Below are 24,021 nucleotides of genomic sequence, written 5' to 3' on the forward strand. Positions count from 1 at the left end.
ATCCTGCGAAATTGGCGAACGAGCTCCTATCCTGTGTGCCCCCAGGAGCGGCGCAGAGTTAAGGCACTCCGTGGTGGAGTATGGCCTCATGGAAACCACTGCACACCCAACTCCCCCGACGTGAAACACTGGAACTTACCTTGAGGCCTGAGGTCACCTTTCGTTCGGCCGGAGCTGAACATGTGGTGCCGTGGGAGGAGTTTCTAGAAAGGGATTGCCAGCACGGTTTTCGCTTTCAGAGAACACGCAGCCTCGGCCCACAACGACAATCCTGCCGTGCAGAGACGTCGGGCCGCTAGTGCTGTTCAGGCAGCTTTGAAGCCAAGCGCAAGGCGCCTCCAAACGGGGAGAAAGCGTACTCTCCCCTCCGCGTCCCACGTTCAAGCTGAATGACGCAGCATGTTTCTCGGAAGGCTCTGCCGACCTATCTAGTACAAGGGAGAGAGTGCCTGCCTCTGCTGAGAAAGGTTTTGACGTGGGGATTGCTGGACGTGAGGAAGAGAGTTCCCCAGGCCGTGCAAAGTTGAGGCTTTGGTGATTCTGGATGGTCCCAAGGGTCCAGAATTGTCCCTGGGAAAGCTGTCCTCTTTTTCGTTCTCCGGCTGGAAGTAAACAGCTGGCAACCGACTGCCGTACGCAGACGTCCTGGGGGAGCCCGCCGGTTTCATTTGGGACGCACATTGGTGTCTCACCGCAGAGCCCAAATTCCTAACTGGGGGCACACCAGCATGGAATGTAAGGCTGTTTACAACTGCGTAGCCTGAGGCCGTTGGAAGGCCGTACAATCGAGAGCTTTCCAGCGAACAAGGCAGCGCTTGGCCATCGTCGTTGCACGTTCACGGAGCTTAATCAAACGAATGCATTTACTTCCTGTGGCTCAAACACAACAGAGGAGTTGGAAGGCATACAACGCCCTTTGACAGTTGTTACAACGAACGTGAGTGCACAGTGTCTCGTGAAATAAATCCCTAGCACTGTTGAAGCATTCCGTTCACGCATGCTCCTTCGCTCCTATGGCACTCCGAGGTGTTACTGACGGGGGAAATCTGGACTTTTACCTGAGGCCGGGGGAGGCTCACAATTCTTTTGTCGGCGAGCTCCAGAGTGCTCTTGCTGAAGCTCCCAGCAAGGAACTGAGAGCAGCAGGCCTCACACGAGTACACTCAGACGGCTTCCGTCACGAGTAAACTCAGGCCTCTTATGTGAGGCCTTCCGGCAGCAAAGAGAAGGTGGGCGCGAGGAGTGTGCTTCAGGCAGCTTAGGACCCGCAACTGTCTCGTCTACCACGGAGGGGAATAAGGTTTGCCCAGGGTCGCCCAGTTTCAAAGCGGAGCTCACGTAGTTATCCTCAGTGGTTTCTGATTACCTCAAGGAAACACACGGGAGGAACAGGGCCCTTCCATGGAGGCCCTTTTGGGCACAGGGACCTCTGCGTGGGATCTAGTGGGTAAGTATGGCAGTACCTTAGATAGGCCTCAGAGACCAAGGCTGTCGTCTGGCTCACGCCTTAGCTGTGTTAAGTGTGGACAGCGTGCTGGTCCTCAGGCTGGGCCCACAGCCTGGCTTTCGCTTCTGTGAGAGCGCTGTCCCGAGTCTCCTCCTGGAGCCAGTCGTCAGCACGGTGCCTTTTGGCACTGCAGTTCTCTTTCAGTCAAGGAGGCCGTGCGACTGGCAGAGGGAGTCTGCGCAGCACTGCCTTCGCGAGGCTCTTTGACGACTGGGGCACTCAACCCAGGCAAGCCAGAGAGCAGTACGTTGCCCTTGCTATGAATGTGAAGAGCTTTCTCCAGGGGCCTGTTTAGGCTAAGGTTCCTCAGAAGCCAGGAGCCGCCGTTCCGGCACGGAGAGAAGTCATCCTGCGAAATTGGCGAACGAGCTCCTATCCTGTGTGCCCCCAGGAGCGGCGCAGAGTTAAGGCACTCCGTGGTGGAGTATGGCCTCATGGAAACCACTGCACACCCAACTCCCCCGACGTGAAACACTGGAACTTACCTTGAGGCCTGAGGTCACCTTTCGTTCGGCCGGAGCTGAACATGTGGTGCCGTGGGAGGAGTTTCTAGAAAGGGATTGCCAGCACGGTTTTCGCTTTCAGAGAACACGCAGCCTCGGCCCACAACGACAATCCTGCCGTGCAGAGACGTCGGGCCGCTCGTGCTGTTCAGGCAGCTTTGAAGCCAAGCGCAAGGCGCCTCCAAACGGGGAGAAAGCGTACTCTCCCCTCCGCGTCCCACGTTCAAGCTGAATGACGCAGCATGTTTCTCGGAAGGCTCTGCCGACCTATCTAGTACAAGGGAGAGAGTGCCTGCCTCTGCTGAGAAAGGTTTTGACGTGGGGATTGCTGGACGTGAGGAAGAGAGTTCCCCAGGCCGTGCAAAGTTGAGGCTTTGGTGATTCTGGATGGTCCCAAGGGTCCAGAATTGTCCCTGGGAAAGCTGTCCTCTTTTTCGTTCTCCGGCTGGAAGTAAACAGCTGGCAACCGACTGCCGTACGCAGACGTCCTGGGGGAGCCCGCCGGTTTCATTTGGGACGCACCTTGGTGTCTCACAGAAGAGCCCAAATTCCTAACTGGGGGCACACCAGCATGGAATGTAAGGCTGTTTACAACTGCGTAGCCTGAGGCCGTTGGAAGGCCGTACAATCGAGAGCTTTCCAGCGAACAAGGCAGCGCTTCGCCATCGTCGTTGCACGTTCACGGAGCTTAATCAAACGAACGCATTTACTTCCTGTGGCTCAAACACAACAGAGGAGTTGGAAGGCATACAACGCCCTTTGACAGTTGTTACAACGAACGTGAGTGCACAGTGTCTCGTGAAATAAATCCCTAGCACTGTTGAAGCATTCCGTTCACGCATGCTCCTTCGCTCCTATGGCACTCCGAGGTGTTACTGACGGGGGAAATCTGGACTTTTACCTGAGGCCGGGGGAGGCTCACAATTCTTTTGTCGGCGAGCTCCAGAGTGCTCTTGCTGAAGCTCCCAGCAAGGAACTGAGAGCAGCAGGCCTCACACGAGTACACTCAGACGGCTTCCGTCACGAGTAAACTCAGGCCTCTTATGTGAGGCCTTCCGGCAGCAAAGAGAAGGTGGGCGCGAGGAGTGTGCTTCAGGCAGCTTAGGACCCGCAACTGTCTCGTCTACCACGGAGGGGAATAAGGTTTGCCCAGGGTCGCCCAGTTTCAAAGCGGAGCTCACGTAGTTAAACTCAGTGGTTTCTGATTACCTCAAGGAAACACACGGGAGGAACAGGGCCCTTCCATGGAGGCCCTTTTGGGCACAGGGACCTCTGCGTGGGATCTAGTGGGTAAGTATGGCAGTACCTGAGATAGGCCTCAGTGACCAAGGCTGTCGTCTGGCTCACGCCTTAGCTGTGTTAAGTGTGGACATCGTGCTGGTCCTCAGGCTGGGCCCACAGCCTGGCTTTCGCTTCTGTGAGAGTGCTGTCCCGAGTCTCCTCCTGGAGCCAGTCGTCAGCACGGTGCCTTTTGGCACTGCAGTTCTCTTTCAGTCAAGGAGGCCGTGCGACTGGCAGAGGGAGTCTGCGCAGCACTGCCTTCGCGAGGCTCTTTGACGACTGGGGCACTCAACCCAGGCAAGCCAGAGAGCAGTACGTTGCCCTTGCTATGAATGTGAAGAGCTTTCTCCAGGGGCCTGTTTAGGCTAAGGTTCCTCAGAAGCCAGGAGCCGCCGTTCCGGCACGGAGAGAAGTCATCCTGCGAAATTGGCGAACGAGCTCCTATCCTGTGTGCCCCCAGGAGCGGCGCAGAGTTAAGGCACTCCGTGGTGGAGTATGGCCTCATGGAAACCACTGCACACCCAACTCCCCCGACGTGAAACACTGGAACTTACCTTGAGGCCTGAGGTCACCTTTCGTTCGGCCGGAGCTGAACATGTGGTGCCGTGGGAGGAGTTTCTAGAAAGGGATTGCCAGCACGGTTTTCGCTTTCAGAGAACACGCAGCCTCGGCCCACAACGACAATCCTGCCGTGCAGAGACGTCGGGCCGCTAGTGCTGTTCAGGCAGCTTTGAAGCCAAGCGCAAGGCGCCTCCAAACGGGGAGAAAGCGTACTCTCCCCTCCGCGTCCCACGTTCAAGCTGAATGACGCAGCATGTTTCTCGGAAGGCTCTGCCGACCTATCTAGTACAAGGGAGAGAGTGCCTGCCTCTGCTGAGAAAGGTTTTGACGTGGGGATTGCTGGACGTGAGGAAGAGCGTTCCCCAGGCCGTGCAAAGTTGAGGCTTTGGTGATTCTGGATGGTCCCAAGGGTCCAGAATTGTCCCTGGGAAAGCTGTCCTCTTTTTCGTTCTCCGGCTGGAAGTAAACAGCTGGCAACCGACTGCCGTACGCAGACGTCCTGGGGGAGCCCGCCGGTTTCATTTGGGACGCACATTGGTGTCTCACCGCAGAGCCCAAATTCCTAACTGGGGGCACACCAGCATGGAATGTAAGGCTGTTTACAACTGCGTAGCCTGAGGCCGTTGGAAGGCCGTACAATCGAGAGCTTTCCAGCGAACAAGGCAGCGCTTGGCCATCGTCGTTGCACGTTCACGGAGCTTAATCAAACGAATGCATTTACTTCCTGTGGCTCAAACACAACAGAGGAGTTGGAAGGCATACACTGCCCTTTGACAGTTGTTACAACGAACGTGAGTGCACAGTGTCTCGTGAAATAAATCCCTAGCACTGTTGAAGCATTCCGTTCACGCATGCTCCTTCGCTCCTATGGCACTCCGAGGTGTTACTGACGGGGGAAATCTGGACTTTTACCTGAGGCCGGGGGAGGCTCACAATTCTTTTGTCGGCGAGCTCCAGAGTGCTCTTGCTGAAGCTCCCAGCAAGGAACTGAGAGCAGCAGGCCTCACACGAGTACACTCAGACGGCTTCCGTCACGAGTAAACTCAGGCCTCTTATGTGAGGCCTTCCGGCAGCAAAGAGAAGGTGGGCGCGAGGAGTGTGCTTCAGGCAGCTTAGGACCCGCAACTGTCTCGTCTACCACGGAGGGGAATAAGGTTTGGCCAGGGTCGCCCAGTTTCAAAGCGGAGCTCACGTAGTTATCCTCAGTGGTTTCTGATTACCTCAAGGAAACACACGGGAGGAACAGGGCCCTTCCATGGAGGCCCTTTTGGGCACAGGGACCTCTGCGTGGGATCTAGTGGGTAAGTATGGCAGTACCTTAGATAGGCCTCAGTGACCAAGGCTGTCGTCTGGCTCATGCCTTAGCTGTGTTAAGTGTGGACAGCGTGCTGGTCCTCAGGCTGGGCCCACAGCCTGGCTTTCGCTTCTGTGAGAGTGCTGTCCCGAGTCTCCTCCTGGAGCCAGTCGTCAGCACGGTGCCTTTTGGCACTGCAGTTCTCTTTCAGTCAAGGAGGCCGTGCGACTGGCAGAGGGAGTCTTTGCAGCACTGCCTTCGCGAGGCTCTTTGACGACTGGGGCACTCAACCCAGGCAAGCCAGAGAGCAGTACGTTGCCCTTGCTATGAATGTGAAGAGCTTTCTCCAGGGGCCTGTTTAGGCTAAGGTTCCTCAGAAGCCAGGAGCCGCCGTTCCGGCACGGAGAGAAGTCATCCTGCGAAATTGGCGAACGAGCTCCTATCCTGTGTGCCCCCAGGAGCGGCGCAGAGTTAAGGCACTCCGTGGTGGAGTATGGCCTCATGGAAACCACTGCACACCCAACTCCCCCGACGTGAAACACTGGAACTTACCTTGAGGCCTGAGGTCACCTTTCGTTCGGCCGGAGCTGAACATGTGGTGCCGTGGGAGGAGTTTCTAGAAAGGGATTGCCAGCACGGTTTTCGCTTTGAGAGAACACGCAGCCTCGGCCCACAACGACAATCCTGCCGTGCAGAGACGTCGGGCCGCTAGTGCTGTTCAGGCAGCTTTGAAGCCAAGCGCAAGGCGCCTCCAAACGGGGAGAAAGCGTACTCTCCCCTCCGCGTCCCACGTTCAAGCTGAATGACGCAGCATGTTTCTCGGAAGGCTCTGCCGAGCTATCTAGTACAAGGGAGAGAGTGCCTGCCTCTGCTGAGAAAGGTTTTGACGTGGGGATTGCTGGACGTGAGGAAGACCGTTCCCCAGGCCGTGCAAAGTTGAGGCTTTGGTGATTCTGGATGGTCCCAAGGGTCCAGAATTGTCCCTGGGAAAGCTGTCCTCTTTTTCGTTCTCCGGCTGGAAGTAAACAGCTGTCAACCGACTGCCGTACGCAGACGTCCTGGGGGAGCCCGCCGGTTTCATTTGGGACGCACCTTGGTGTCTCACAGAAGAGCCCAAATTCCTAACTGGGGGCACACCAGCATGGAATGTAAGGCTGTTTACAACTGCGTAGCCTGAGGCCGTTGGAAGGCCGTACAATCGAGAGCTTTCCAGCGAACAAGGCAGCGCTTCGCCATCGTCGTTGCACGTTCACGGAGCTTAATCAAACGAACGCATTTACTTCCTGTGGCTCAAACACAACAGAGGAGTTGGAAGGCATACAACGCCCTTTGACAGTTGTTACAACGAACGTGAGTGCACAGTGTCTCGTGAAATAAATCCCTAGCACTGTTGAAGCATTCCGTTCACGCATGCTCCTTCGCTCCTATGGCACTCCGAGGTGTTACTGACGGGGGAAATCTGGACTTTTACCTGAGGCCGGGGGAGGCTCACAATTCTTTTGTCGGCGAGCTCCAGAGTGCTCTTGCTGAAGCTCCCAGCAAGGAACTGAGAGCAGCAGGCCTCACACGAGTACACTCAGACGGCTTCCGTCACGAGTAAACTCAGGCCTCTTATGTGAGGCCTTCCGGCAGCAAAGAGAAGGTGGGCGCGAGGAGTGTGCTTCAGGCAGCTTAGGACCCGCAACTGTCTCGTCTACCACGGAGGGGAATAAGGTTTGCCCAGGGTCGCCCAGTTTCAAAGCGGAGCTCACGTAGTTAAACTCAGTGGTTTCTGATTACCTCAAGGAAACACACGGGAGGAACAGGGCCCTTCCATGGAGGCCCTTTTGGGCACAGGGACCTCTGCGTGGGATCTAGTGGGTAAGTATGGCAGTACCTGAGATAGGCCTCAGTGACCAAGGCTGTCGTCTGGCTCACGCCTTAGCTGTGTTAAGTGTGGACATCGTGCTGGTCCTCAGGCTGGGCCCACAGCCTGGCTTTCGCTTCTGTGAGAGTGCTGTCCCGAGTCTCCTCCTGGAGCCAGTCGTCAGCACGGTGCCTTTTGGCACTGCAGTTCTCTTTCAGTCAAGGAGGCCGTGCGACTGGCAGAGGGAGTCTGCGCAGCACTGCCTTCGCGAGGCTCTTTGACGACTGGGGCACTCAACCCAGGCAAGCCAGAGAGCAGTACGTTGCCCTTGCTATGAATGTGAAGAGCTTTCTCCAGGGGCCTGTTTAGGCTAAGGTTCCTCAGAAGCCAGGAGCCGCCGTTCCGGCACGGAGAGAAGTCATCCTGCGAAATTGGCGAACGAGCTCCTATCCTGTGTGCCCCCAGGAGCGGCGCAGAGTTAAGGCACTCCGTGGTGGAGTATGGCCTCATGGAAACCACTGCACACCCAACTCCCCCGACGTGAAACACTGGAACTTACCTTGAGGCCTGAGGTCACCTTTCGTTCGGCCGGAGCTGAACATGTGGTGCCGTGGGAGGAGTTTCTAGAAAGGGATTGCCAGCACGGTTTTCGCTTTCAGAGAACACGCAGCCTCGGCCCACAACGACAATCCTGCCGTGCAGAGACGTCGGGCCGCTAGTGCTGTTCAGGCAGCTTTGAAGCCAAGCGCAAGGCGCCTCCAAACGGGGAGAAAGCGTACTCTCCCCTCCGCGTCCCACGTTCAAGCTGAATGACGCAGCATGTTTCTCGGAAGGCTCTGCCGACCTATCTAGTACAAGGGAGAGAGTGCCTGCCTCTGCTGAGAAAGGTTTTGACGTGGGGATTGCTGGACGTGAGGAAGAGAGTTCCCCAGGCCGTGCAAAGTTGAGGCTTTGGTGATTCTGGATGGTCCCAAGGGTCCAGAATTGTCCCTGGGAAAGCTGTCCTCTTTTTCGTTCTCCGGCTGGAAGTAAACAGCTGGCAACCGACTGCCGTACGCAGACGTCCTGGGGGAGCCCGCCGGTTTCATTTGGGACGCACATTGGTGTCTCACCGCAGAGCCCAAATTCCTAACTGGGGGCACACCAGCATGGAATGTAAGGCTGTTTACAACTGCGTAGCCTGAGGCCGTTGGAAGGCCGTACAATCGAGAGCTTTCCAGCGAACAAGGCAGCGCTTGGCCATCGTCGTTGCACGTTCACGGAGCTTAATCAAACGAATGCATTTACTTCCTGTGGCTCAAACACAACAGAGGAGTTGGAAGGCATACAACGCCCTTTGACAGTTGTTACAACGAACGTGAGTGCACAGTGTCTCGTGAAATAAATCCCTAGCACTGTTGAAGCATTCCGTTCACGCATGCTCCTTCGCTCCTATGGCACTCCGAGGTGTTACTGACGGGGGAAATCTGGACTTTTACCTGAGGCCGGGGGAGGCTCACAATTCTTTTGTCGGCGAGCTCCAGAGTGCTCTTGCTGAAGCTCCCAGCAAGGAACTGAGAGCAGCAGGCCTCACACGAGTACACTCAGACGGCTTCCGTCACGAGTAAACTCAGGCCTCTTATGTGAGGCCTTCCGGCAGCAAAGAGAAGGTGGGCGCGAGGAGTGTGCTTCAGGCAGCTTAGGACCCGCAACTGTCTCGTCTACCACGGAGGGGAATAAGGTTTGCCCAGGGTCGCCCAGTTTCAAAGCGGAGCTCACGTAGTTAAACTCAGTGGTTTCTGATTACCTCAAGGAAACACACGGGAGGAACAGGGCCCTTCCATGGAGGCCCTTTTGGGCACAGGGACCTCTGCGTGGGATCTAGTGGGTAAGTATGGCAGTACCTGAGATAGGCCTCAGTGACCAAGGCTGTCGTCTGGCTCACGCCTTAGCTGTGTTAAGTGTGGACATCGTGCTGGTCCTCAGGCTGGGCCCACAGCCTGGCTTTCGCTTCTGTGAGAGTGCTGTCCCGAGTCTCCTCCTGGAGCCAGTCGTCAGCACGGTGCCTTTTGGCACTGCAGTTCTCTTTCAGTCAAGGAGGCCGTGCGACTGGCAGAGGGAGTCTGCGCAGCACTGCCTTCGCGAGGCTCTTTGACGACTGGGGCACTCAACCCAGGCAAGCCAGAGAGCAGTACGTTGCCCTTGCTATGAATGTGAAGAGCTTTCTCCAGGGGCCTGTTTAGGCTAAGGTTCCTCAGAAGCCAGGAGCCGCCGTTCCGGCACGGAGAGAAGTCATCCTGCGAAATTGGCGAACGAGCTCCTATCCTGTGTGCCCCCAGGAGCGGCGCAGAGTTAAGGCACTCCGTGGTGGAGTATGGCCTCATGGAAACCACTGCACACCCAACTCCCCCGACGTGAAACACTGGAACTTACCTTGAGGCCTGAGGTCACCTTTCGTTCGGCCGGAGCTGAACATGTGGTGCCGTGGGAGGAGTTTCTAGAAAGGGATTGCCAGCACGGTTTTCGCTTTCAGAGAACACGCAGCCTCGGCCCACAACGACAATCCTGCCGTGCAGAGACGTCGGGCCGCTAGTGCTGTTCAGGCAGCTTTGAAGCCAAGCGCAAGGCGCCTCCAAACGGGGAGAAAGCGTACTCTCCCCTCCGCGTCCCACGTTCAAGCTGAATGACGCAGCATGTTTCTCGGAAGGCTCTGCCGACCTATCTAGTACAAGGGAGAGAGTGCCTGCCTCTGCTGAGAAAGGTTTTGACGTGGGGATTGCTGGACGTGAGGAAGAGAGTTCCCCAGGCCGTGCAAAGTTGAGGCTTTGGTGATTCTGGATGGTCCCAAGGGTCCAGAATTGTCCCTGGGAAAGCTGTCCTCTTTTTCGTTCTCCGGCTGGAAGTAAACAGCTGGCAACCGACTGCCGTACGCAGACGTCCTGGGGGAGCCCGCCGGTTTCATTTGGGACGCACATTGGTGTCTCACCGCAGAGCCCAAATTCCTAACTGGGGGCACACCAGCATGGAATGTAAGGCTGTTTACAACTGCGTAGCCTGAGGCCGTTGGAAGGCCGTACAATCGAGAGCTTTCCAGCGAACAAGGCAGCGCTTGGCCATCGTCGTTGCACGTTCACGGAGCTTAATCAAACGAATGCATTTACTTCCTGTGGCTCAAACACAACAGAGGAGTTGGAAGGCATACACTGCCCTTTGACAGTTGTTACAACGAACGTGAGTGCACAGTGTCTCGTGAAATAAATCCCTAGCACTGTTGAAGCATTCCGTTCACGCATGCTCCTTCGCTCCTATGGCACTCCGAGGTGTTACTGACGGGGGAAATCTGGACTTTTACCTGAGGCCGGGGGAGGCTCACAATTCTTTTGTCGGCGAGCTCCAGAGTGCTCTTGCTGAAGCTCCCAGCAAGGAACTGAGAGCAGCAGGCCTCACACGAGTACACTCAGACGGCTTCCGTCACGAGTAAACTCAGGCCTCTTATGTGAGGCCTTCCGGCAGCAAAGAGAAGGTGGGCGCGAGGAGTGTGCTTCAGGCAGCTTAGGACCCGCAACTGTCTCGTCTACCACGGAGGGGAATAAGGTTTGCCCAGGGTCGCCCAGTTTCAAAGCGGAGCTCACGTAGTTATCCTCAGTGGTTTCTGATTACCTCAAGGAAACACACGGGAGGAACAGGGCCCTTCCATGGAGGCCCTTTTGGGCACAGGGACCTCTGCGTGGGATCTAGTGGGTAAGTATGGCAGTACCTTAGATAGGCCTCAGTGACCAAGGCTGTCGTCTGGCTCATGCCTTAGCTGTGTTAAGTGTGGACAGCGTGCTGGTCCTCAGGCTGGGCCCACAGCCTGGCTTTCGCTTCTGTGAGAGTGCTGTCCCGAGTCTCCTCCTGGAGCCAGTCGTCAGCACGGTGCCTTTTGGCACTGCAGTTCTCTTTCAGTCAAGGAGGCCGTGCGACTGGCAGAGGGAGTCTTTGCAGCACTGCCTTCGCGAGGCTCTTTGACGACTGGGGCACTCAACCCAGGCAAGCCAGAGAGCAGTACGTTGCCCTTGCTATGAATGTGAAGAGCTTTCTCCAGGGGCCTGTTTAGGCTAAGGTTCCTCAGAAGCCAGGAGCCGCCGTTCCGGCACGGAGAGAAGTCATCCTGCGAAATTGGCGAACGAGCTCCTATCCTGTGTGCCCCCAGGAGCGGCGCAGAGTTAAGGCACTCCGTGGTGGAGTATGGCCTCATGGAAACCACTGCACACCCAACTCCCCCGACGTGAAACACTGGAACTTACCTTGAGGCCTGAGGTCACCTTTCGTTCGGCCGGAGCTGAACATGTGGTGCCGTGGGAGGAGTTTCTAGAAAGGGATTGCCAGCACGGTTTTCGCTTTGAGAGAACACGCAGCCTCGGCCCACAACGACAATCCTGCCGTGCAGAGACGTCGGGCCGCTAGTGCTGTTCAGGCAGCTTTGAAGCCAAGCGCAAGGCGCCTCCAAACGGGGAGAAAGCGTACTCTCCCCTCCGCGTCCCACGTTCAAGCTGAATGACGCAGCATGTTTCTCGGAAGGCTCTGCCGAGCTATCTAGTACAAGGGAGAGAGTGCCTGCCTCTGCTGAGAAAGGTTTTGACGTGGGGATTGCTGGACGTGAGGAAGACCGTTCCCCAGGCCGTGCAAAGTTGAGGCTTTGGTGATTCTGGATGGTCCCAAGGGTCCAGAATTGTCCCTGGGAAAGCTGTCCTCTTTTTCGTTCTCCGGCTGGAAGTAAACAGCTGGCAACCGACTGCCGTACGCAGACGTCCTGGGGGAGCCCGCCGGTTTCATTTGGGACGCACCTTGGTGTCTCACAGAAGAGCCCAAATTCCTAACTGGGGGCACACCAGCATGGAATGTAAGGCTGTTTACAACTGCGTAGCCTGAGGCCGTTGGAAGGCCGTACAATCGAGAGCTTTCCAGCGAACAAGGCAGCGCTTCGCCATCGTCGTTGCACGTTCACGGAGCTTAATCAAACGAACGCATTTACTTCCTGTGGCTCAAACACAACAGAGGAGTTGGAAGGCATACAACGCCCTTTGACAGTTGTTACAACGAACGTGAGTGCACAGTGTCTCGTGAAATAAATCCCTAGCACTGTTGAAGCATTCCGTTCACGCATGCTCCTTCGCTCCTATGGCACTCCGAGGTGTTACTGACGGGGGAAATCTGGACTTTTACCTGAGGCCGGGGGAGGCTCACAATTCTTTTGTCGGCGAGCTCCAGAGTGCTCTTGCTGAAGCTCCCAGCAAGGAACTGAGAGCAGCAGGCCTCACACGAGTACACTCAGACGGCTTCCGTCACGAGTAAACTCAGGCCTCTTATGTGAGGCCTTCCGGCAGCAAAGAGAAGGTGGGCGCGAGGAGTGTGCTTCAGGCAGCTTAGGACCCGCAACTGTCTCGTCTACCACGGAGGGGAATAAGGTTTGCCCAGGGTCGCCCAGTTTCAAAGCGGAGCTCACGTAGTTAAACTCAGTGGTTTCTGATTACCTCAAGGAAACACACGGGAGGAACAGGGCCCTTCCATGGAGGCCCTTTTGGGCACAGGGACCTCTGCGTGGGATCTAGTGGGTAAGTATGGCAGTACCTGAGATAGGCCTCAGTGACCAAGGCTGTCGTCTGGCTCACGCCTTAGCTGTGTTAAGTGTGGACATCGTGCTGGTCCTCAGGCTGGGCCCACAGCCTGGCTTTCGCTTCTGTGAGAGTGCTGTCCCGAGTCTCCTCCTGGAGCCAGTCGTCAGCACGGTGCCTTTTGGCACTGCAGTTCTCTTTCAGTCAAGGAGGCCGTGCGACTGGCAGAGGGAGTCTGCGCAGCACTGCCTTCGCGAGGCTCTTTGACGACTGGGGCACTCAACCCAGGCAAGCCAGAGAGCAGTACGTTGCCCTTGCTATGAATGTGAAGAGCTTTCTCCAGGGGCCTGTTTAGGCTAAGGTTCCTCAGAAGCCAGGAGCCGCCGTTCCGGCACGGAGAGAAGTCATCCTGCGAAATTGGCGAACGAGCTCCTATCCTGTGTGCCCCCAGGAGCGGCGCAGAGTTAAGGCACTCCGTGGTGGAGTATGGCCTCATGGAAACCACTGCACACCCAACTCCCCCGACGTGAAACACTGGAACTTACCTTGAGGCCTGAGGTCACCTTTCGTTCGGCCGGAGCTGAACATGTGGTGCCGTGGGAGGAGTTTCTAGAAAGGGATTGCCAGCACGGTTTTCGCTTTCAGAGAACACGCAGCCTCGGCCCACAACGACAATCCTGCCGTGCAGAGACGTCGGGCCGCTAGTGCTGTTCAGGCAGCTTTGAAGCCAAGCGCAAGGCGCCTCCAAACGGGGAGAAAGCGTACTCTCCCCTCCGCGTCCCACGTTCAAGCTGAATGACGCAGCATGTTTCTCGGAAGGCTCTGCCGACCTATCTAGTACAAGGGAGAGAGTGCCTGCCTCTGCTGAGAAAGGTTTTGACGTGGGGATTGCTGGACGTGAGGAAGAGAGTTCCCCAGGCCGTGCAAAGTTGAGGCTTTGGTGATTCTGGATGGTCCCAAGGGTCCAGAATTGTCCCTGGGAAAGCTGTCCTCTTTTTCGTTCTCCGGCTGGAAGTAAACAGCTGGCAACCGACTGCCGTACGCAGACGTCCTGGGGGAGCCCGCCGGTTTCATTTGGGACGCACATTGGTGTCTCACCGCAGAGCCCAAATTCCTAACTGGGGGCACACCAGCATGGAATGTAAGGCTGTTTACAACTGCGTAGCCTGAGGCCGTTGGAAGGCCGTACAATCGAGAGCTTTCCAGCGAACAAGGCAGCGCTTGGCCATCGTCGTTGCACGTTCACGGAGCTTAATCAAACGAATGCATTTACTTCCTGTGGCTCAAACACAACAGAGGAGTTGGAAGGCATACAACGCCCTTTGACAGTTGTTACAACGAACGTGAGTGCACAGTGTCTCGTGAAATAAATCCCTAGCACTGTTGAAGCATTCCGTTCACGCATGCTCCTTCGCTCCTATGGCACTCCGAGGTGTTACTGACGGGGGAAATCTGGACTTTTACCTGAGGCCGGGGGAGGCTCACAATTCTTTTGTCGGCGAGCTCCAGAGTGCTCTTGCTGAAGCTCCCAGCAAGGAACTGAGAGCAGCAGGCCTCACACGAGTACACTCAGACGGCTTCCGTCACGAGTAAACTCAGGCCTCTTATGTGAGGCCTTCCGGCAGCAAAGAGAAGGTGGGCGCGAGGAGTGTGCTTCAGGCAGCTTAGGACCCGCAACTGTCTCGTCTACCACGGAGGGGAATAAGGTTTGCCCAGGGTCGCCCAGTTTCAAAGCGGAGCTCACGTAGTTAAACTCAGTGGTTTCTGATTACCTCAAGGAAACACACGGGAGGAACAGGGCCCTTCCATGGAGGCCCTTTTGGGCACAGGGACCTCTGCGTGGGATCTAGTGGGTAAGTATGGCAGTACCTGAGATAGGCCTCAGTGACCAAGGCTGTCGTCTGGCTCACGCCTTAGCTGTGTTAAGTGTGGACATCGTGCTGGTCCTCAGGCTGGGCCCACAGCCTGGCTTTCGCTTCTGTGAGAGTGCTGTCCCGAGTCTCCTCCTGGAGCCAGTCGTCAGCACGGTGCCTTTTGGCACTGCAGTTCTCTTTCAGTCAAGGAGGCCGTGCGACTGGCAGAGGGAGTCTGCGCAGCACTGCCTTCGCGAGGCTCTTTGACGACTGGGGCACTCAACCCAGGCAAGCCAGAGAGCAGTACGTTGCCCTTGCTATGAATGTGAAGAGCTTTCTCCAGGGGCCTGTTTAGGCTAAGGTTCCTCAGAAGCCAGGAGCCGCCGTTCCGGCACGGAGAGAAGTCATCCTGCGAAATTGGCGAACGAGCTCCTATCCTGTGTGCCCCCAGGAGCGGCGCAGAGTTAAGGCACTCCGTGGTGGAGTATGGCCTCATGGAAACCACTGCACACCCAACTCCCCCGACGTGAAACACTGGAACTTACCTTGAGGCCTGAGGTCACCTTTCGTTCGGCCGGAGCTGAACATGTGGTGCCGTGGGAGGAGTTTCTAGAAAGGGATTGCCAGCACGGTTTTCGCTTTCAGAGAACACGCAGCCTCGGCCCACAACGACAATCCTGCCGTGCAGAGACGTCGGGCCGCTAGTGCTGTTCAGGCAGCTTTGAAGCCAAGCGCAAGGCGCCTCCAAACGGGGAGAAAGCGTACTCTCCCCTCCGCGTCCCACGTTCAAGCTGAATGACGCAGCATGTTTCTCGGAAGGCTCTGCCGACCTATCTAGTACAAGGGAGAGAGTGCCTGCCTCTGCTGAGAAAGGTTTTGACGTGGGGATTGCTGGACGTGAGGAAGAGAGTTCCCCAGGCCGTGCAAAGTTGAGGCTTTGGTGATTCTGGATGGTCCCAAGGGTCCAGAATTGTCCCTGGGAAAGCTGTCCTCTTTTTCGTTCTCCGGCTGGAAGTAAACAGCTGGCAACCGACTGCCGTACGCAGACGTCCTGGGGGAGCCCGCCGGTTTCATTTGGGACGCACATTGGTGTCTCACCGCAGAGCCCAAATTCCTAACTGGGGGCACACCAGCATGGAATGTAAGGCTGTTTACAACTGCGTAGCCTGAGGCCGTTGGAAGGCCGTACAATCGAGAGCTTTCCAGCGAACAAGGCAGCGCTTGGCCATCGTCGTTGCACGTTCACGGAGCTTAATCAAACGAATGCATTTACTTCCTGTGGCTCAAACACAACAGAGGAGTTGGAAGGCATACACTGCCCTTTGACAGTTGTTACAACGAACGTGAGTGCACAGTGTCTCGTGAAATAAATCCCTAGCACTGTTGAAGCATTCCGTTCACGCATGCTCCTTCGCTCCTATGGCACTCCGAGGTGTTACTGACGGGGGAAATCTGGACTTTTACCTGAGGCCGGGGGAGGCTCACAATTCTTTTGTCGGCGAGCTCCAGAGTGCTCTTGCTGAAGCTCCCAGCAAGGAACTGAGAGCAGCAGGCCTCACACGAGTACACTCAGACGGCTTCCGTCACGAGTAAACTCAGGCCTCTTATGTGAGGCCTTCCGGCAGCAAAGAGAAGGTGGGCGCGAGGAGTGTGCTTCAGGCAGCTTAGGACCCGCAACTGTCTCGTCTACCACGGAGGGGAATAAGGTTTGCCCAGGGTCGCCCAGTTTCAAAGCGGAGCTCACGTAGTTATCCTCAGTGGTTTCTGATTACCTCAAGGAAACACACGGGAGGAACAGGGCCCTTCCATGGAGGCCCTTTTGGGCACAGGGACCTCTGCGTGGGATCTAGTGGGTAAGTATGGCAGTACCTTAGATAGGCCTCAGTGACCAAGGCTGTCGTCTGGCTCATGCCTTAGCTGTGTTAAGTGTGGACAGCGTGCTGGTCCTCAGGCTGGGCCCACAGCCTGGCTTTCGCTTCTGTGAGAGTGCTGTCCCGAGTCTCCTCCTGGAGCCAGTCGTCAGCACGGTGCCTTTTGGCACTGCAGTTCTCTTTCAGTCAAGGAGGCCGTGCGACTGGCAGAGGGAGTCTTTGCAGCACTGCCTTCGCGAGGCTCTTTGACGACTGGGGCACTCAACCCAGGCAAGCCAGAGAGCAGTACGTTGCCCTTGCTATGAATGTGAAGAGCTTTCTCCAGGGGCCTGTTTAGGCTAAGGTTCCTCAGAAGCCAGGAGCCGCCGTTCCGGCACGGAGAGAAGTCATCCTGCGAAATTGGCGAACGAGCTCCTATCCTGTGTGCCCCCAGGAGCGGCGCAGAGTTAAGGCACTCCGTGGTGGAGTATGGCCTCATGGAAACCACTGCACACCCAACTCCCCCGACGTGAAACACTGGAACTTACCTTGAGGCCTGAGGTCACCTTTCGTTCGGCCGGAGCTGAACATGTGGTGCCGTGGGAGGAGTTTCTAGAAAGGGATTGCCAGCACGGTTTTCGCTTTGAGAGAACACGCAGCCTCGGCCCACAACGACAATCCTGCCGTGCAGAGACGTCGGGCCGCTAGTGCTGTTCAGGCAGCTTTGAAGCCAAGCGCAAGGCGCCTCCAAACGGGGAGAAAGCGTACTCTCCCCTCCGCGTCCCACGTTCAAGCTGAATGACGCAGCATGTTTCTCGGAAGGCTCTGCCGAGCTATCTAGTACAAGGGAGAGAGTGCCTGCCTCTGCTGAGAAAGGTTTTGACGTGGGGATTGCTGGACGTGAGGAAGACCGTTCCCCAGGCCGTGCAAAGTTGAGGCTTTGGTGATTCTGGATGGTCCCAAGGGTCCAGAATTGTCCCTGGGAAAGCTGTCCTCTTTTTCGTTCTCCGGCTGGAAGTAAACAGCTGGCAACCGACTGCCGTACGCAGACGTCCTGGGGGAGCCCGCCGGTTTCATTTGGGACGCACCTTGGTGTCTCACAGAAGAGCCCAAATTCCTAACTGGGGGCACACCAGCATGGAATGTAAGGCTGTTTACAACTGCGTAGCCTGAGGCCGTTGGAAGGCCGTACAATCGAGAGCTTTCCAGCGAACAAGGCAGCGCTTCGCCATCGTCGTTGCACGTTCACGGAGCTTAATCAAACGAACGCATTTACTTCCTGTGGCTCAAACACAACAGAGGAGTTGGAAGGCATACAACGCCCTTTGACAGTTGTTACAACGAACGTGAGTGCACAGTGTCTCGTGAAATAAATCCCTAGCACTGTTGAAGCATTCCGTTCACGCATGCTCCTTCGCTCCTATGGCACTCCGAGGTGTTACTGACGGGGGAAATCTGGACTTTTACCTGAGGCCGGGGGAGGCTCACAATTCTTTTGTCGGCGAGCTCCAGAGTGCTCTTGCTGAAGCTCCCAGCAAGGAACTGAGAGCAGCAGGCCTCACACGAGTACACTCAGACGGCTTCCGTCACGAGTAAACTCAGGCCTCTTATGTGAGGCCTTCCGGCAGCAAAGAGAAGGTGGGCGCGAGGAGTGTGCTTCAGGCAGCTTAGGACCCGCAACTGTCTCGTCTACCACGGAGGGGAATAAGGTTTGCCCAGGGTCGCCCAGTTTCAAAGCGGAGCTCACGTAGTTAAACTCAGTGGTTTCTGATTACCTCAAGGAAACACACGGGAGGAACAGGGCCCTTCCATGGAGGCCCTTTTGGGCACAGGGACCTCTGCGTGGGATCTAGTGGGTAAGTATGGCAGTACCTGAGATAGGCCTCAGTGACCAAGGCTGTCGTCTGGCTCACGCCTTAGCTGTGTTAAGTGTGGACATCGTGCTGGTCCTCAGGCTGGGCCCACAGCCTGGCTTTCGCTTCTGTGAGAGTGCTGTCCCGAGTCTCCTCCTGGAGCCAGTCGTCAGCACGGTGCCTTTTGGCACTGCAGTTCTCTTTCAGTCAAGGAGGCCGTGCGACTGGCAGAGGGAGTCTGCGCAGCACTGCCTTCGCGAGGCTCTTTGACGACTGGGGCACTCAACCCAGGCAAGCCAGAGAGCAGTACGTTGCCCTTGCTATGAATGTGAAGAGCTTTCTCCAGGGGCCTGTTTAGGCTAAGGTTCCTCAGAAGCCAGGAGCCGCCGTTCCGGCACGGAGAGAAGTCATCCTGCGAAATTGGCGAACGAGCTCCTATCCTGTGTGCCCCCAGGAGCGGCGCAGAGTTAAGGCACTCCGTGGTGGAGTATGGCCTCATGGAAACCACTGCACACCCAACTCCCCCGACGTGAAACACTGGAACTTACCTTGAGGCCTGAGGTCACCTTTCGTTCGGCCGGAGCTGAACATGTGGTGCCGTGGGAGGAGTTTCTAGAAAGGGATTGCCAGCACGGTTTTCGCTTTCAGAGAACACGCAGCCTCGGCCCACAACGACAATCCTGCCGTGCAGAGACGTCGGGCCGCTAGTGCTGTTCAGGCAGCTTTGAAGCCAAGCGCAAGGCGCCTCCAAACGGGGAGAAAGCGTACTCTCCCCTCCGCGTCCCACGTTCAAGCTGAATGACGCAGCATGTTTCTCGGAAGGCTCTGCCGACCTATCTAGTACAAGGGAGAGAGTGCCTGCCTCTGCTGAGAAAGGTTTTGACGTGGGGATTGCTGGACGTGAGGAAGAGAGTTCCCCAGGCCGTGCAAAGTTGAGGCTTTGGTGATTCTGGATGGTCCCAAGGGTCCAGAATTGTCCCTGGGAAAGCTGTCCTCTTTTTCGTTCTCCGGCTGGAAGTAAACAGCTGGCAACCGACTGCCGTACGCAGACGTCCTGGGGGAGCCCGCCGGTTTCATTTGGGACGCACATTGGTGTCTCACCGCAGAGCCCAAATTCCTAACTGGGGGCACACCAGCATGGAATGTAAGGCTGTTTACAACTGCGTAGCCTGAGGCCGTTGGAAGGCCGTACAATCGAGAGCTTTCCAGCGAACAAGGCAGCGCTTGGCCATCGTCGTTGCACGTTCACGGAGCTTAATCAAACGAATGCATTTACTTCCTGTGGCTCAAACACAACAGAGGAGTTGGAAGGCATACAACGCCCTTTGACAGTTGTTACAACGAACGTGAGTGCACAGTGTCTCGTGAAATAAATCCCTAGCACTGTTGAAGCATTCCGTTCACGCATGCTCCTTCGCTCCTATGGCACTCCGAGGTGTTACTGACGGGGGAAATCTGGACTTTTACCTGAGGCCGGGGGAGGCTCACAATTCTTTTGTCGGCGAGCTCCAGAGTGCTCTTGCTGAAGCTCCCAGCAAGGAACTGAGAGCAGCAGGCCTCACACGAGTACACTCAGACGGCTTCCGTCACGAGTAAACTCAGGCCTCTTATGTGAGGCCTTCCGGCAGCAAAGAGAAGGTGGGCGCGAGGAGTGTGCTTCAGGCAGCTTAGGACCCGCAACTGTCTCGTCTACCACGGAGGGGAATAAGGTTTGCCCAGGGTCGCCCAGTTTCAAAGCGGAGCTCACGTAGTTATCCTCAGTGGTTTCTGATTACCTCAAGGAAACACACGGGAGGAACAGGGCCCTTCCATGGAGGCCCTTTTGGGCACAGGGACCTCTGCGTGGGATCTAGTGGGTAAGTATGGCAGTACCTTAGATAGGCCTCAGAGACCAAGGCTGTCGTCTGGCTCACGCCTTAGCTGTGTTAAGTGTGGACAGCGTGCTGGTCCTCAGGCTGGGCCCACAGCCTGGCTTTCGCTTCTGTGAGAGCGCTGTCCCGAGTCTCCTCCTGGAGCCAGTCGTCAGCACGGTGCCTTTTGGCACTGCAGTTCTCTTTCAGTCAAGGAGGCCGTGCGACTGGCAGAGGGAGTCTGCGCAGCACTGCCTTCGCGAGGCTCTTTGACGACTGGGGCACTCAACCCAGGCAAGCCAGAGAGCAGTACGTTGCCCTTGCTATGAATGTGAAGAGCTTTCTCCAGGGGCCTGTTTAGGCTAAGGTTCCTCAGAAGCCAGGAGCCGCCGTTCCGGCACGGAGAGAAGTCATCCTGCGAAATTGGCGAACGAGCTCCTATCCTGTGTGCCCCCAGGAGCGGCGCAGAGTTAAGGCACTCCGTGGTGGAGTATGGCCTCATGGAAACCACTGCACACCCAACTCCCCCGACGTGAAACACTGGAACTTACCTTGAGGCCTGAGGTCACCTTTCGTTCGGCCGGAGCTGAACATGTGGTGCCGTGGGAGGAGTTTCTAGAAAGGGATTGCCAGCACGGTTTTCGCTTTCAGAGAACACGCAGCCTCGGCCCACAACGACAATCCTGCCGTGCAGAGACGTCGGGCCGCTCGTGCTGTTCAGGCAGCTTTGAAGCCAAGCGCAAGGCGCCTCCAAACGGGGAGAAAGCGTACTCTCCCCTCCGCGTCCCACGTTCAAGCTGAATGACGCAGCATGTTTCTCGGAAGGCTCTGCCGACCTATCTAGTACAAGGGAGAGAGTGCCTGCCTCTGCTGAGAAAGGTTTTGACGTGGGGATTGCTGGACGTGAGGAAGAGAGTTCCCCAGGCCGTGCAAAGTTGAGGCTTTGGTGATTCTGGATGGTCCCAAGGGTCCAGAATTGTCCCTGGGAAAGCTGTCCTCTTTTTCGTTCTCCGGCTGGAAGTAAACAGCTGGCAACCGACTGCCGTACGCAGACGTCCTGGGGGAGCCCGCCGGTTTCATTTGGGACGCACCTTGGTGTCTCACAGAAGAGCCCAAATTCCTAACTGGGGGCACACCAGCATGGAATGTAAGGCTGTTTACAACTGCGTAGCCTGAGGCCGTTGGAAGGCCGTACAATCGAGAGCTTTCCAGCGAACAAGGCAGCGCTTCGCCATCGTCGTTGCACGTTCACGGAGCTTAATCAAACGAACGCATTTACTTCCTGTGGCTCAAACACAACAGAGGAGTTGGAAGGCATACAACGCCCTTTGACAGTTGTTACAACGAACGTGAGTGCACAGTGTCTCGTGAAATAAATCCCTAGCACTGTTGAAGCATTCCGTTCACGCATGCTCCTTCGCTCCTATGGCACTCCGAGGTGTTACTGACGGGGGAAATCTGGACTTTTACCTGAGGCCGGGGGAGGCTCACAATTCTTTTGTCGGCGAGCTCCAGAGTGCTCTTGCTGAAGCTCCCAGCAAGGAACTGAGAGCAGCAGGCCTCACACGAGTACACTCAGACGGCTTCCGTCACGAGTAAACTCAGGCCTCTTATGTGAGGCCTTCCGGCAGCAAAGAGAAGGTGGGCGCGAGGAGTGTGCTTCAGGCAGCTTAGGACCCGCAACTGTCTCGTCTACCACGGAGGGGAATAAGGTTTGCCCAGGGTCGCCCAGTTTCAAAGCGGAGCTCACGTAGTTAAACTCAGTGGTTTCTGATTACCTCAAGGAAACACACGGGAGGAACAGGGCCCTTCCATGGAGGCCCTTTTGGGCACAGGGACCTCTGCGTGGGATCTAGTGGGTAAGTATGGCAGTACCTGAGATAGGCCTCAGTGACCAAGGCTGTCGTCTGGCTCACGCCTTAGCTGTGTTAAGTGTGGACATCGTGCTGGTCCTCAGGCTGGGCCCACAGCCTGGCTTTCGCTTCTGTGAGAGTGCTGTCCCGAGTCTCCTCCTGGAGCCAGTCGTCAGCACGGTGCCTTTTGGCACTGCAGTTCTCTTTCAGTCAAGGAGGCCGTGCGACTGGCAGAGGGAGTCTGCGCAGCACTGCCTTCGCGAGGCTCTTTGACGACTGGGGCACTCAACCCAGGCAAGCCAGAGAGCAGTACGTTGCCCTTGCTATGAATGTGAAGAGCTTTCTCCAGGGGCCTGTTTAGGCTAAGGTTCCTCAGAAGCCAGGAGCCGCCGTTCCGGCACGGAGAGAAGTCATCCTGCGAAATTGGCGAACGAGCTCCTATCCTGTGTGCCCCCAGGAGCGGCGCAGAGTTAAGGCACTCCGTGGTGGAGTATGGCCTCATGGAAACCACTGCACACCCAACTCCCCCGACGTGAAACACTGGAACTTACCTTGAGGCCTGAGGTCACCTTTCGTTCGGCCGGAGCTGAACATGTGGTGCCGTGGGAGGAGTTTCTAGAAAGGGATTGCCAGCACGGTTTTCGCTTTCAGAGAACACGCAGCCTCGGCCCACAACGACAATCCTGCCGTGCAGAGACGTCGGGCCGCTAGTGCTGTTCAGGCAGCTTTGAAGCCAAGCGCAAGGCGCCTCCAAACGGGGAGAAAGCGTACTCTCCCCTCCGCGTCCCACGTTCAAGCTGAATGACGCAGCATGTTTCTCGGAAGGCTCTGCCGACCTATCTAGTACAAGGGAGAGAGTGCCTGCCTCTGCTGAGAAAGGTTTTGACGTGGGGATTGCTGGACGTGAGGAAGAGCGTTCCCCAGGCCGTGCAAAGTTGAGGCTTTGGTGATTCTGGATGGTCCCAAGGGTCCAGAATTGTCCCTGGGAAAGCTGTCCTCTTTTTCGTTCTCCGGCTGGAAGTAAACAGCTGGCAACCGACTGCCGTACGCAGACGTCCTGGGGGAGCCCGCCGGTTTCATTTGGGACGCACATTGGTGTCTCACCGCAGAGCCCAAATTCCTAACTGGGGGCACACCAGCATGGAATGTAAGGCTGTTTACAACTGCGTAGCCTGAGGCCGTTGGAAGGCCGTACAATCGAGAGCTTTCCAGCGAACAAGGCAGCGCTTGGCCATCGTCGTTGCACGTTCACGGAGCTTAATCAAACGAATGCATTTACTTCCTGTGGCTCAAACACAACAGAGGAGTTGGAAGGCATACACTGCCCTTTGACAGTTGTTACAACGAACGTGAGTGCACAGTGTCTCGTGAAATAAATCCCTAGCACTGTTGAAGCATTCCGTTCACGCATGCTCCTTCGCTCCTATGGCACTCCGAGGTGTTACTGACGGGGGAAATCTGGACTTTTACCTGAGGCCGGGGGAGGCTCACAATTCTTTTGTCGGCGAGCTCCAGAGTGCTCTTGCTGAAGCTCCCAGCAAGGAACTGAGAGCAGCAGGCCTCACACGAGTACACTCAGACGGCTTCCGTCACGAGTAAACTCAGGCCTCTTATGTGAGGCCTTCCGGCAGCAAAGAGAAGGTGGGCGCGAGGAGTGTGCTTCAGGCAGCTTAGGACCCGCAACTGTCTCGTCTACCACGGAGGGGAATAAGGTTTGGCCAGGGTCGCCCAGTTTCAAAGCGGAGCTCACGTAGTTATCCTCAGTGGTTTCTGATTACCTCAAGGAAACACACGGGAGGAACAGGGCCCTTCCATGGAGGCCCTTTTGGGCACAGGGACCTCTGCGTGGGATCTAGTGGGTAAGTATGGCAGTACCTTAGATAGGCCTCAGTGACCAAGGCTGTCGTCTGGCTCATGCCTTAGCTGTGTTAAGTGTGGACAGCGTGCTGGTCCTCAGGCTGGGCCCACAGCCTGGCTTTCGCTTCTGTGAGAGTGCTGTCCCGAGTCTCCTCCTGGAGCCAGTCGTCAGCACGGTGCCTTTTGGCACTGCAGTTCTCTTTCAGTCAAGGAGGCCGTGCGACTGGCAGAGGGAGTCTTTGCAGCACTGCCTTCGCGAGGCTCTTTGACGACTGGGGCACTCAACCCAGGCAAGCCAGAGAGCAGTACGTTGCCCTTGCTATGAATGTGAAGAGCTTTC

Source organism: Globicephala melas, chromosome 19, assembly GCF_963455315.2.
Source record: "Globicephala melas chromosome 19, mGloMel1.2, whole genome shotgun sequence".
In the NCBI taxonomy this organism is placed as follows: domain Eukaryota; kingdom Metazoa; phylum Chordata; class Mammalia; order Artiodactyla; family Delphinidae; genus Globicephala; species Globicephala melas.